This window comes from Pan paniscus, chromosome 1 (assembly GCF_029289425.2).
Source record: "Pan paniscus chromosome 1, NHGRI_mPanPan1-v2.0_pri, whole genome shotgun sequence".
Lineage (NCBI taxonomy): Eukaryota > Metazoa > Chordata > Mammalia > Primates > Hominidae > Pan > Pan paniscus.
This window is the reverse complement of record NC_073249.2, coordinates 185,169,044-185,182,527: the sequence shown is the minus strand read 5'-3', so window position 1 is coordinate 185,182,527 and position 13,484 is coordinate 185,169,044. Positions and strand designations below refer to the sequence as shown.

The 13,484-nt window shown below is 45.3% G+C and overlaps 1 protein-coding gene across 4 annotated transcripts in view; it reads right to left on the bottom strand.

Moving 5' to 3' along the window:
• HIVEP3 (HIVEP zinc finger 3) overlaps positions 1–13,484 on the bottom strand; it is a 530,006-nt gene that overhangs the window by 123,951 nt on the left and 392,571 nt on the right. The gene's annotated exons all lie outside the window — the stretch shown is intronic.

The following is a 13,484-nucleotide window of genomic DNA, read 5'->3' as shown; positions in this document are numbered from 1 at the left end:
CAGTCAGAATGTCTATTACTAAAAAGGCAAAAAAACAACAGATGCTGGCGAGACCGTGGAGAGAAGGGAATGCTTATACGCGGTTGGCAGGAATGTAAGGTAGCTCAGCCACCGTGGAAAGCAGTTTGGAAATTTCTCAAAGAACTTCAAACAGAACGACCATTCGACCCAGAAATTCCATTACTGAGTATATACCCAAAGGAAAATAAGTTATTCTGCCAAAAAGACACACACATTTGTATGTTCACTCCAGCTCTATTCACAATAGCAAAGACATGGAATCAACCTACATGCCCATGAGTGGTGGATGAGGTAAAGAAAACGTGATGCATATACACCATGGAATATTATGTAGTCATAAAAAAGAACAAAATCATATCCTTGACAGCATCATGGATGCACCTGGAGGCCATTATCCTAAGAGAATTAACACAGGCACAGAAAATCAAATGCCATGTGTTTTCACCTACAAGCAGGAGCTAAACATTGGGTACACATGGACATAAAGATGGGAACGACAGACACTAGTAACTACTGGGTCGGGGAGAGAGAGGGAGGGACAAGGGCTGAAAAACTACCTAGTGCGTACTATGCTCACTACCTGGGTGACAGGATCATTCTACTCCAAACCTCAGCATCACATAATATACCCAAACCTGCACATGTACCCCAAATCTAATAGAAAAGTTGAAATTATTTTTAAAAAGCAGAGTTTTCTCTGGCTAATCACAGGAGAGGAAGTCAGAGAGATTAGGGTCTGGAGAAAGCTTCATCATACCCTCACCGCCTTGAAGATGGAGGGTTTTATGGAAAGGATTGGCCCGCAGCTTCCAGGAGCTGACAGCAACCCCGGCTGATGACCAGCAAAAAACAGGACCTCAGTCCTACCATTGTAGGGAACTGAGTCTTGTCAACACCTTGAATGAGCTTGGAAAGCAGAATGTTCCCCAGAGCTTCCAGATGAGAACCCAGCCCACCAACACCTTGATTCAGCCCTGAGCAGAGAATCCAGCCACTCTGTACCAGACTTCTGCCCTACAGACCCGTGAGCTAACAAATGGGTGTTATTCTAAGTCACTAAATTGGAGGAGATTTGTTATGCAGCAAGAGAAAACTAATACAGCCTGGAAAACTGACTCATAGTCAGGCATGGGTAGCAATGAAATACAGTAATAGACATAAAAGCATATTGTATTCCCCAAATCACAAAATAAAACAGGCCAAGGGAGGCCTGTTTCAGGGCAGGAGCTCAACAGTGATTCCTGAATGAATACGCAAATGAGTATTGGTTTTTAATAACTGACTTGCCAGGCTGTTGTAAGGATCAAATAAGGAAATACAGAGGAAGATGCTTTGTAAACTAGAAAGCCGAAGTTGTTTCAGTCAGTGGTGGTGTGGCGTGTCATATCCACGCCGTGCTCTTTGGAGGATGCTCTGGTTTGCCCGCTGCAGGCAGTGTCGTGGGATGGATGAGAATGTGGCTTCCAGGGCAAGGTATACCTGGTTCAAATCTAGCCCTTCCACTTCTGACGTCTGCAACTTGAGAAAGTTGCATTGCCTTGCTGTGCCTGGCAAGTGGGGCTAAGAATGGTGAGTGCCTTCCAGGGCCCGTACTTTAATGAGTCCGTACATGGAAAAAGGTTGGAACAATGCCTGGCACGGCCCACATAACTGCTCTGAATATTATCTCAGAGTGGAACCCAATAATCTGGGTCTGGAGTAACCCGCACACAGGCCTGGGGCACTGTTACCTTTCTCCTCTTGGGCACCCTGCTTTTTATTCACACAGCCTCAGAATCACGTTTGGCAACCATATCGCACTGCTGATTCCTACAGAGCATACAGGTCACCGATGCCCCCCTGCTGTCCCCTTCCCAATGTACCTGCTGCTATGAAACCCAGCCAGCCCCCTCCTACCCCCAGGGCAGCATCGCAGCACCACACAGTGGAGAGGCTTGCTCTGTGGCTCTATCAATCAGTTCCTGATTCTGCCGTCCGAACCCGCCCAATTTCTCACTACTCTGTGGGTTTCTATCCTCCCTGATCTGACCTCATGCCCTCCAATAGATTGCAGTTATTAATCAAAATGGCCGTGCTCTCTTCCTCCCAGTGTAGAAACACTCACTCCTCAGAACACGCTATTCTACAAACACAATCTACAGTTTCCTACCTCTGAGCCTTGGCTCAGGCAGCCTCTTCTGCATGGAATGCTACTCACCTCCCTCTGCAATCGTGCCCACCTTGCTGAATCCTGCCCATCTTCCCTCAGGAGGTTCAGCTAGCTCCCATAAAACTGGACCTAAGTTCTGCCTCTCCAGAATACCCCAAGCACATTTGCTGTGCCCCTCCTAAGGTAAATAACAGCATCCACTGTGCTCAGCCACGGCTTAAAGCCCTTCCAGATTGCATACAACTCAGGCAGGGTCATTCTGACTCACTCCCTCACCCCGAGTATGGCCTGTCACACACAGTCAGTGTGGAACAATTCTCTTTAGCGCCCAAGTTGGTTGTTTATTCATTTAACAGATGTCCACTCAGTGCCTATTTTGGGTAGAGCCGGGTTGTAGGTGCCAGCGTTAATAGATGGCAAAGATTTAATCTCTATCTTCAAGGGGAGCACGGAGTAGGGGTAGTCAATTTTGATGGTGTCTGAATGTGTGAGAGAGAGAAAAAAGAAAGAGGATATTTAAAACAAAGGGAGTCATGTAAGAAAAGACAGATCTCTTGACCTCGTGATCCACCTGTCAAGGCCTCCCAAAGTGCTGGGATTACAGGCATGAGCCACCATGCCTGGCGGATCACGGGTTCAAGAGATCGAGACCATCCTGGCCAACATGGTGAAACCCTGTCTCTACTAAAAATACAAAAATTAGCCAGGTGTGGTGGCACATGCCTGTAGTCTCAGGTACTTGGGAGGGTAAGGCAGGAGAATTGCTTGAACCCAAGAGACGGAGGTTGCAGTGAGCCAAGATTGTGCCACTGCACTCCAGCCTGGGTGACACAGCAAGACTCCAACTCAAAGAAAAAAAAAAGAATAAAAAAAAAAGATAAAAAGAAAGAACAGAGGACCCTCAAATGGCCAGAATGTTCAAGAAAATTGCATGGTGTTCACATGGCTGGAGGTGAGGGGCAGCGACAGTGGGAGGTGCTGTGTAGGGGCCGGGACATGACGGTTTGACAGATGAAGTGGCCTGGATGTGGTGGTGCTGTGAAGTGAGGTCATTTTCATCAGTGAGGTCCTGCAGCCAGGATGAGGGGTGTGGCTTGAGGAGAAAGGATCAGGTGGAAGGAGAGAGACTTCTTCCGGCTGCGGTCGTGAGGCTGGTGTCACTGACTGTCCCCAGTCTCCCCCTCCGTGGCAGGTCAGAGGGCTGCCCACCACACCCGTGTCCAGGTCACCAGAAAAGGTCACACACACCTGAGGGCCTAGATGGCAAACTGAGCCCATTTATCTCCCTCTTCTCCCCCCGCAACACCCCTCAAATAAAAGGAGAAATGTGCAAATAAGAACAGATCTGCAGTAGCACCAGCTGGCCAGAAAGTCCGAGGGAAAACAGACGAGAGGGAGTGACAGGAAATCTAATCAGAGCGAAGCTGGCCTCACCCAGCCGGGGAGGGAGGGCCCACCTGCCAGGCACCCCAGGACTTGCTCAGAGCTCCTCCATGGCAGGGCAGGCTGGAGTGGGGTCCTGAAATCCCCCCCAAAAAGAGTGGATCCTCTCAGTTTCCAAAAAGACCAAAGTGAGAGTTGGGCAGGGAGGTACTGGGAGCAGAAAGTACCTCCCCACACACCTTTCTGCCTTCAACTGCATGACTTTATTATCCCAGGAGCCTCTCTCCCTGGCAAATGGCTTCACTGTTCATCACAGAAACCTCCTGAAGGACCCATCTACTCTTCAATCAACAGCTGGTGTCCTACGATTCTCTGAATCCCTTGCCTGGCCTCAAAATCCCTCACCTCATGGCTTCCACCAGTCCTGGACTACTGTGTTCCTTACACAACCCTAACCAAGCCCCCACATTGACACACCCACCTTAAAGAGAACTGCTAGGCTTCAGAAAACCCAACCTTGCCTCCTTCCTCCCAGACAGGCCAAAGCCCTCTGGAATCAGTGCCCTCCCTTCGGCAAGTGAGTAATAAACTCAGCTTTGCCTTACCAACAAGTTTGGAGATGATATCTGGGGAGCTGGCATTTGACAGTCTCTACAAAAATGCTTGGAATCAAATTGACATTCAATTTGGTATCTGCATCATTTACAACAGGGCAGACCTCCGAGCCTGGAGGAAAAAGGGTTAAAACCCTTAGATCCGTTACTCAGCCAAGTCTCAAAGCCAGAGAGAAGTATAAAATAGTGTGACACCCACCATCCACGCATCTTTTCTTAAAAAAAAAATTACTCGAGGAATTACTCAAAGGAAATAAGAATTGTACCAGAATAAGTAATTCAAAAAAGGACAATATAGGATATACAAGAAACAGGGAGAAATAATAAAAGCAGAAAAAGGTGAAGTGAAGTCTAAACAAATGTTGATAATCATGATCCTATCTTGTTGGGAATTAGATACCATTTAATTCTTGACATCAATAGAGAAATCTGTGTAAAAACTAACCATTTCTAGAAGAAAAGCAAGATGCAAACCTTTTAAACCACTGTGTGGGGAGAGGGGAAGGGAGAAACAAAGAAAACTATTAATTTAGCCAAGAGTGGGAAAAGAAAAATTAAACAGGAAAGAAAAAGTATAATAAACAAAAGACATAAAATAAGATGACAAAAGACACAATAATATGAATAAATTAAATTACTTTAAGTTAAGAGACCAGGCTGGATAAAAGGAAAAAAAAAATCCAGCTATATGCTGTTTGGAAATAACACACTTAAAACAAACTGACAAAAAAGATGGAAATCAAATAAATGGAAAAAAAGCAAATGGTAACGAAAATAATGTGAGAAAGCCAATATTAATATCAGACAAAATGCAAAAATGTTAATTAAATACACTAAACTGGGGCCTTTTATATTGCCGAAGAGTCTATTTCTCCAAGGAGATACAAAAATCATGAACTTTTACTCTCATCATAAACACAGAACCACAACATGTATAAAATATGACATTCTTGGAACCACAAGGAGGAGGTAAAGAAAGAACAGGAAATGTCTTGAGCATTATTATTTGAAATTTGGTGGTATAAGTAACCTCCAAAGAAGAATACAAAGGGTTTGAAGATGTAGTTAGTAAGTTTAACTTCATATACATTCAAGAAATAGAGAAAACACCTTTTTCTCAAATGTCCCTGTACTAGACTGCAAGAAAATCTCATATTCCAAAATGCACGAATTGTATGGACCACAGCCTCAGTTCTTGATGAAATAAAATTAGACATTAACAAATAGCAAAAAATAAAAATACATAAACAAATGATGCACATGACAATTTAAAAATGCTTTTCTAAAAAAACTCTTGAATCAAAGAGGACAGCAACGCTATCGTAGGATAATTATAAATGTACAACACTGAGAACCCTACTTTTCAAAATCTGAGTAGTGCAATCAAAGCTGCATCTGGAAGAAAATACAAAGCTTAGATGTTTTCATGATAAATTAAGAAAGGTTGAAACTAAATGAGTTAAGCACATAACCCAAGAAACTAAAAAAGAATGAAATAAACCAAAGTAATCTAGAAGAAATGAATAAAGTTGAAAATAAAACGAGTGAGAAAATGACAGCAACCACAACTATATATATATATACACACACATATATACATATATAGCTGCATATATACATATATGCATGTATATGTATGTATATATACATACATATACATACGTATGTATATATACATATATAGCTGCAAGCTAAGCTTTCTGAGAAGACCAACAAAATGGACAAATTGGTGGCAAATCTGACTAGCAGTAATAGGCAAAGTCGCAAATAATCATTAAGAAAGGTGATGTAAACATATACGTGAACATTTTGAAAAATTAAAGAGAATTTGATACATAACTGTGTCAATGAATTTACAAGTTGGTGATTTTCTAGAAAAGTATAAATTGTAAAACTGAAGAAGAGGGAGAAAACCTAGGTAGACTCTAATAACTATAGAAGAAACTATAGAAGAGAAGGCTGTCGAAGATGGAATTCCAGATTAGCAGAGAAAGAATGGATTATTTAAATAAAAGCACTAGGACAACTGGCTGGCTGTTTATTCATTCAACAAATATTTATTAAGAACCTACTATGTGTTGGGCATTGTTCTGGGCACTGGGAATTCAGCAGTGAACAAAACAGAAAAGGTCTATGCCCTTATGGAGCTGAGAGTCTGGTGAGGGGAGATGAGTAACAAACAAATCCACAGGTAAAACAAACCGCATGGCACATAGTGGCAGGTGTTACAATGAAAATTAAGCAGCCAAATGGGTACAGAATGAGGAAGGGTGGAGAATGCCATTTTAAATAGAATACATGCACCATAGACACACAGAAATGTATATGGATTAGAGATATAAACATCCTATAAAAGCAAGTTCATGAAAATACCAGAACTATTAAAATATTTCTATAATTTAGTGTTGGAAAATAGCTTTCAAAGCCCGAATTGGACCTCAGTGCTCTTAATGGAAAAGATTAATAAATCTAACTACATAAAAATATTAAGCATTACATAAAACAAAAAACCCCAGTTAATCAACAGTTGAAAAGCAAATGACAGATTGGATAAAAATATTTGCAACATATATGAAAAATTATCAATATCCATAATATGTAATAAGCATCCACAAAACAGTAAGACATATAGCCAATAAAATGGAGAAAGAAAATGAACAGATCATTGCTTAAGAAATAAAAATGTCTAATAAATATATGCAAAATGCTGGCCTCGTTAATAAAGAATATATTTAAAAATGTGGATCACTTGAGGTCAGGAGTTCAAAACCAGCCTGTCCAACATGGTGAAACCCCGTCTCCACTAAAAATACAAAAATTAGCCCAGCATGGTGGCACATGCCTGTAATCCCAGCTACTTGGGAGGCTGAGGCAGGAGAATCGCTTGAAACCGGGAGGCAGAGGTTGCAGTGAGCCAAGATTGTGCCATTGCACTCCAGCCTGGGCAACAAGAGCGAAACTCCATCTCAAAAAAAAAAAAAAAATCAGTATCACCTTTTCCCATTTGGTTAGCAAAGAGGAAAGTGATTGCTACCATCAAGTGGTGGAGGGAGGAGTGGTCGTCAAATACTTCTCAAATACTGCTAGTAGGGTATAGATGAGGAGAATCTTTTAACCGTGTCTACCAAAATGTATGTTGACTCGGCAGCTTTGCAGTGTGCACACACATCATCATACACAAACATACACACACATGCACACATAGGGATGATCACTGTAGCACTATTTTAACAGTGAGGATGGATGCAGCCTTAATGACCATCAGCAGGAAATTGGTTTAATAAGTAAATGATGATAAATACACACAATGGAATAGTCACGGGAACATAACTTTTCTTAAAGATAAACATATACTCCTACCAATAATAGAGATTCATTGTGACTTTGTCTATGTATCAAGCTTTGTCTATGTGACGTACAAGCTTCAGCGCTTCTCACAGGTAGTCTCCCTGCCCCCCTCCCTCAACAGTCTGCCGGGTGGAAGGTGCCACTTCTGCCCCCATTTTCCATCTGAGGCCTACAGAGGCTAAGGCCTGACCAAGCGGTGAACCTTGGTCTGTTAGACTCTGGAGCCTGCACTCTCAGCTGTGACACACACTTCCTCTCAACGGGATGGTGAAAAGCAAAATCACAGACACACATCTATCTGTGTAGCTGTGACTGATGGAAAGGACCTGGGGGATGCAATCTTGTCCTGGGGGGCACTGCAGAATGGGTGGGGCTTGAAACATGCATTCTTGTTTCTACATTTCCATACTGTTCTTTTTTTAAGCACTAAGCATGTATCACTTTTGTAATTTGAAAATGATATAAAAGTATAGAGACAGAAAGTAGAATAGGGGTTGTCCGGAACTGGGGCAGAGCAGAATGGGGGGTCAGTGTTTAATAAGCACAGAACTTCAGTTTTACAAGACGAAAACAGTTAAGAGGCCAATATCTTAAGTGAAACAACTAAGAAACAGAAAATCAAACACTGCATATTCTCGCTTATAAGTGGAATCTAAATAATGTGTACACATGGACACAAAGTGTGGAATAATAGATGCTGGAGGCTCTGAAGTTGGGAGAGTGGGAAGGGTAAGGGATGAGAAATCACTTACTGGGTACAATGTACATTATTTGGGTGACGGTTGTACTAAAAACCCACACTTCACCACTATGTAATATATCCATGTAACAAAATTGCATTTGTACCCCTTAAGTTTATACAAAGAAAGAACAGAAAGAAAGAAAGAGAGAGACAGAGAAATAAAGAAAGAAAGAAAGAGAGAGAAAGAAAGAAAGAGGAAGGAAGGAAGGAGAGAGAAAGAAAGAAAAAGGAAAGAAAGAAAGATAGAAAGGGAGAGAGAGAGAAAGAAAGAAAAGAAAGAAAGGAAGGAAGTAAGGAAGAAAAGAAAGAAAGAAAGAGAAAAGAAGAGATGGATGGTGGTGATGGGTGCACAACTTTATGAATGTATTTAATAACATTAACTGTACATTTAAAAATGATTAAGATGGTAAATTATGTGTATTTTACCATAATAAAAATTGAGAAACTGATATAAAAGTGTCTTCTTTTTAGAAAAAAGTTGAACAGGGAGGGGACTACTAGGGGTAGAGGGGCCCATCTGCAAGGTGGCACCCACCCAGGGCAGGAAGGACCAGGGCCAGCTCCTCTGCTGGCCCCACCCAAAATCATGAGGAGGGAGGGCCCTTGCTCTCCACTCTCCACCAACACATCAAAGCAAGGCCTTTGCCAGCAGCTGGTAGGGGCCGCATCCGGTCTGGGCACTGGGGGTTGGCATCACTGCAGCTGACAAAGGGTTAAAGAAAAATCCTGGATGCCTGGCAGGGGCCAGCCTCACTGGGTCATAACAGCTGTTTTCCAAGGGCTGGCAGGGAGGCAGGGGGGCTTTGGACTCTGGCACTGGGCCTCACACCCTGATCCTAAAGAAAGTGGAGAAGAAGGCTGGCCCTGAGGCCCCTGCCACCCTCCTGACACCCTCTTGACACGTGGCCCTTCCCTCCACTCTGAACGGAACGTCTGCAGAAGGGGCCGGCACATGGAAAGTCAAATTTGATCTGTGTGGGGCAGGGAATTGTGGGATGAATCTTTCTATTTTCAGTTTTATTTGTTATTGTGGTCTGTGATCAATAAGAAAACATGAAAATCTAAGACATGGGTCACACATGGCAAAATCATATGGAATAATCCTGGTGGTTCATGCTGGGATACCGGCAAAGGGGTGGATGGGAGGGGAAGAGAGAGAATTACTGGCATGCCTCATTTACCCAGCACCACAGAAGTAGCATGGTATAGCAAAGCGAGTTGGCCTTAACATCATCAGAAAGACATGGGTTCAGACCCTGGTTTCATCCATTACTAGCTCACTTTCCTCATGAGTCAGAAGTGAAGACTCTCACCCCCTCCCTGGGTTTGCCACGTGGATCAGATGCGACAAAGTGTATGTGAAATGAGTATGAAACCAGTATACAAAAGGCACTCAATAAATGCCTGTGCCCTTCTTCAGTTATGGTGGGACACCTTCCAAGTCTCCCTCCCTCTGTCAATCTCTCCTCCTTCTGGCTTCTGTTTTGGGGTTTGGGGTTGGCTCTGTGACCCACCTCCCTCTCTGTGGTCAGCCTTCCGGCTCTCACTTTCCTGAGGGGCTCACCTTTGTTTCAGCGGAGTGCGCTCTAGTCTGAGAATGCTGTGACATGCAGCTGACAGCCTGGAGGCTGCCTTGGGAAACTTCCCGGTCCCCAGCTGTGTTCTCCAGACAAGAGGCTTCTCCCTCACATGGTAGCTGACTCACGGATGAGTGAGGCGTCCCCAACAAGGAGAGTGGGCAGAGAGACAGGCAATGGAGCCCAGTCATTGACAGCGACAAGACCTGCTTTGAGGATACCCAAAAATGTTTTCCAGGAAAGACAGGGCATTTAAAAATAGAGAATGGTGATACTTTCCATTGTATGAAGGAGCAAAAAAGAAGAACTTCAAGTACAAGATAACATATTCCATTTAGTGGCAGGCAGGAATATACTGTCCCATAAACTCTACACTGGGATTTGGCAGAAGAAAAGTTCATGGTTTTCAGGCACTGCAGGGACAAGGAAGGGAGATGTTGCTGGTGTATGGGGAGCACCCAGCCCAGGAGTCGAGGAGAATACTGGAGTGGCGGGAGGAGGAACAGACGAGACCGGAGGAGCTGCACTTGGAGATGAAGGTTCTGAGAGCTGCTGGGGCGGGGGTTGGGGGGCGGGGGAAGGTAGGGGTGGGAGGAGCAGTGAGGTCGCTTCCTGCTATATCAGGCCACACCTCGTAGCCCTCTGTCACAGAAAGCCCCCTGGAACTAGGCACTCGACACAGGGGAGCAGAGAAGACACCGTGTTCCCTCTCTGGGTGCAATAGAAAGCCCATGAGGCAGCCCCACATTTGAGGTCCAGCTGCACCCAGCTAAGTGACTTTGGACAAGACACTCTCCATCACTGGGCTAGACCCCAGGGTGCAAAGGTGAAGAAGACCTTGTCCATATCTCAGGCTGTGATGGATCTAGCAGGGAAGATAGATAAGAAAATCAGTGGTTCTGGCCCTTTCTCCCAGGGAGCCCAAAACCTGAGCTGCTTCCCCGCAAGAAGGCTGCTAAATCTCCCCGGGTTGTAGACACAGAAGCCAGAGGTAGAGGAAGAATCCAACATTTGTTGAGTGTCTTCCACGTGCAAAGGCTGTCCCTGCATTTTTTCACGGTCATACTAATGCTACGGTCAGGCTCCATCATCACCATCTGACAACTGAGGAAACTGAGGCTTTGAAAACAGAGAGATGTGACAGCCTTGCATTGCAGGAGGGCCCAAGGCTCTGGCATTAAATAAAACTGGACACTACTGGTCTTAGACAATGTGTGGCCTTCTTCGAGTCCTTGACCACCTGTGAGTCTGTTTCCTCACCTCTGAAACAAGAGCAAGAGTGCACGCCCTGGGCTGGGGTAAGAACAAAATGGTACGGTTGGCTTCCCAGAAAAATCCACCTTCTCCCTCTTCCTCTTCTGGTTACTTCTGATCTTTTAGCTTTACTTATGTTTATGATTATTTCATCTTCTAAAATAAGAAGATACCAGATCCCATAACAAGATTGCTGCAACTTATTCACAGCAAAGCAGGTGGAGGCCTCCGGAGATCCCGGGGACTACAGAACCTCCACCACTGGCCCACAGTAGGACAGGGGCAGGGAGTAATTCATGCCTACTAGGAAGACTGTGATAACAGGTGTGTGTTTTTGGAGGCAGAATTGCTTTCTGCCCACACAACAGCTGCCCCCTTAGCTAAGAGGGGAAGCCTGGTGACCCAGGGTCCTCCGGGGACCCAGCCAGGCTTCTGGTCTAGATCTCAACCTGCCCCACTCCTGCCCAGTGCTACCCCATCTTCCACCCCATCCCCACCTCCACCAGTTCAGAGATTCAGCCAGACAGAAAGGCTGTGCCAAAGGAAATTGTGTGCCACAGGGCCCACTTGGTCTGCTGTGGTGTTCTTCCTTTTTTTGGACCTTGTGGCTGTTTGAGTGGGTACCTTTTTCCATAGAAAGTTTCCATTGCATCAGTTAGTTACATCGTCACCACCTATATGTGGGCTCTGGTTTCGAGTCGGTGAACCAGAGCAGGCCCTGTGGGGCCCAACACTGCTTACAGGGGGTGACAGGAGCCAGTTGCTACGGCAAGAGGACCTGCAGCTCTGGGTCAACCCTCAGAGCTACCCCCAACCCTGGCAGGGCCACTCTTAGTGTGCTCAGTCCCTTTGGGATGCCATTTTTAGGGTGAGATTTAAGAGAATTTAAGAGCACAGGCTACTAGGTTTGCATCCCGCCTCCTCCACCTCCTAGCTATGCTCTGAGTTATTGACCTGACATCTCCGGGCCTCCGTGAACTATCATTTGTAAAGTGGGAATGACAGTGGCACCTACCTGGCTGGACTTTGAGAAGGACTCAATCAGGTAGTGCACATAAAGTGCTTAGAACAGGGCCTGGCCCAAAGCCTCAATCCATGTTAATGAATTGACAAGGATTTCCCACCCCTACCCTGGCTCAGACCCTACTGCCCATCCTCTCTTGTGTGAACCAACAGCAACAGCGTCTGCACTGTCCTGCCCAGCCCACCGATCCATAGACCCAGACAGACTGTCCTGATAGCCAGCTCTCACCAAGTCGCTCCTCGCCCCAAATCCCAAATCCTTCAGTGGTTCTCCTTAGAGAGTAATGTCTACACTTTACAAATATGCCAGGCTGCCTCGGCATCAACACTCCCCTGCAAAGCCCCGCTCTTGCCAACTGCCATGCTCCACATTCATGCCTCTTTGCAGTTGTCTCTGTCTGGAATATTTCTCTCCATTTTAACGTGGCCAAATCCAACCCACACCAGCCTGGGTGAGCCCACCTCGTAGGCCTCCTCCTCCACAAAGCCCTCCATGACTCTACTCTCTCTCTGGCCAGGAATGATCTTTCATTTAAGGATTTGATCTCTTTGTCGTGGTGTTTACCTTCTCTACCTTGTATGGGTGCAATATAATATATACAAATGCGTGTGGGCATCACAGACAAACCATCTGATTTCTGAGGACAGGACCGGGATGTGTGTGATGCATCCATGTCACTCACAGAGCCTTGAACATAACTGGTGACTGTGAGTGAATAAATACTGAATTCTCTCAATTTACTAACCACGTCGACAGGGAAAGCTATTTGGGTGTGTGTTGGTGAAGATCAATCTGCAGCCCATCAGTGTCCACATGATCCTCTCGGTTCTTCTTGAGGGACCCGGCAGACTGGGGTGTCAGCCAGGGGCCAGGACCCTAGGGGCTCACAGCTACTCAGACTCTGAGTTTCAGCATGAGACCTTGCATCTGAGGCATGTGTGGAAGTCCAGGAACCATCACTGACTTCTTCTCCCTCTTCCTCAGCCTCCACCTTCCATATGTCACCAGGTTCTCAGTGAATCAGCTCCCTAAGTTCCTATGCCCATGAGCCCCTCTCCAACCCTACCGCCACCTTCTTGGCCGAGGCTTCAGCATCCTTGCCTCCTCCCTGGTCTCCCCACGTGACTCCCATCCTTTTCTGGGTCTTCTCTCCATGCTGCTGCCCCAAGCGGTACTTCTGCATCACAGCTCTGATTAGGCCACAATGCTTCTTGCCACTTCTGATGGCTGCTGACTGCCATCAGAAACCCAGATCCTCTAGGAAGGTGCTGGAGTTTCTCTCTTCTCTAACGCTTCTAACCCTCATCGAGAGCTTTGGTGTAACATCAATCACACTGTCCAGCGACATTTATTCCCCTACACATGGATCTTC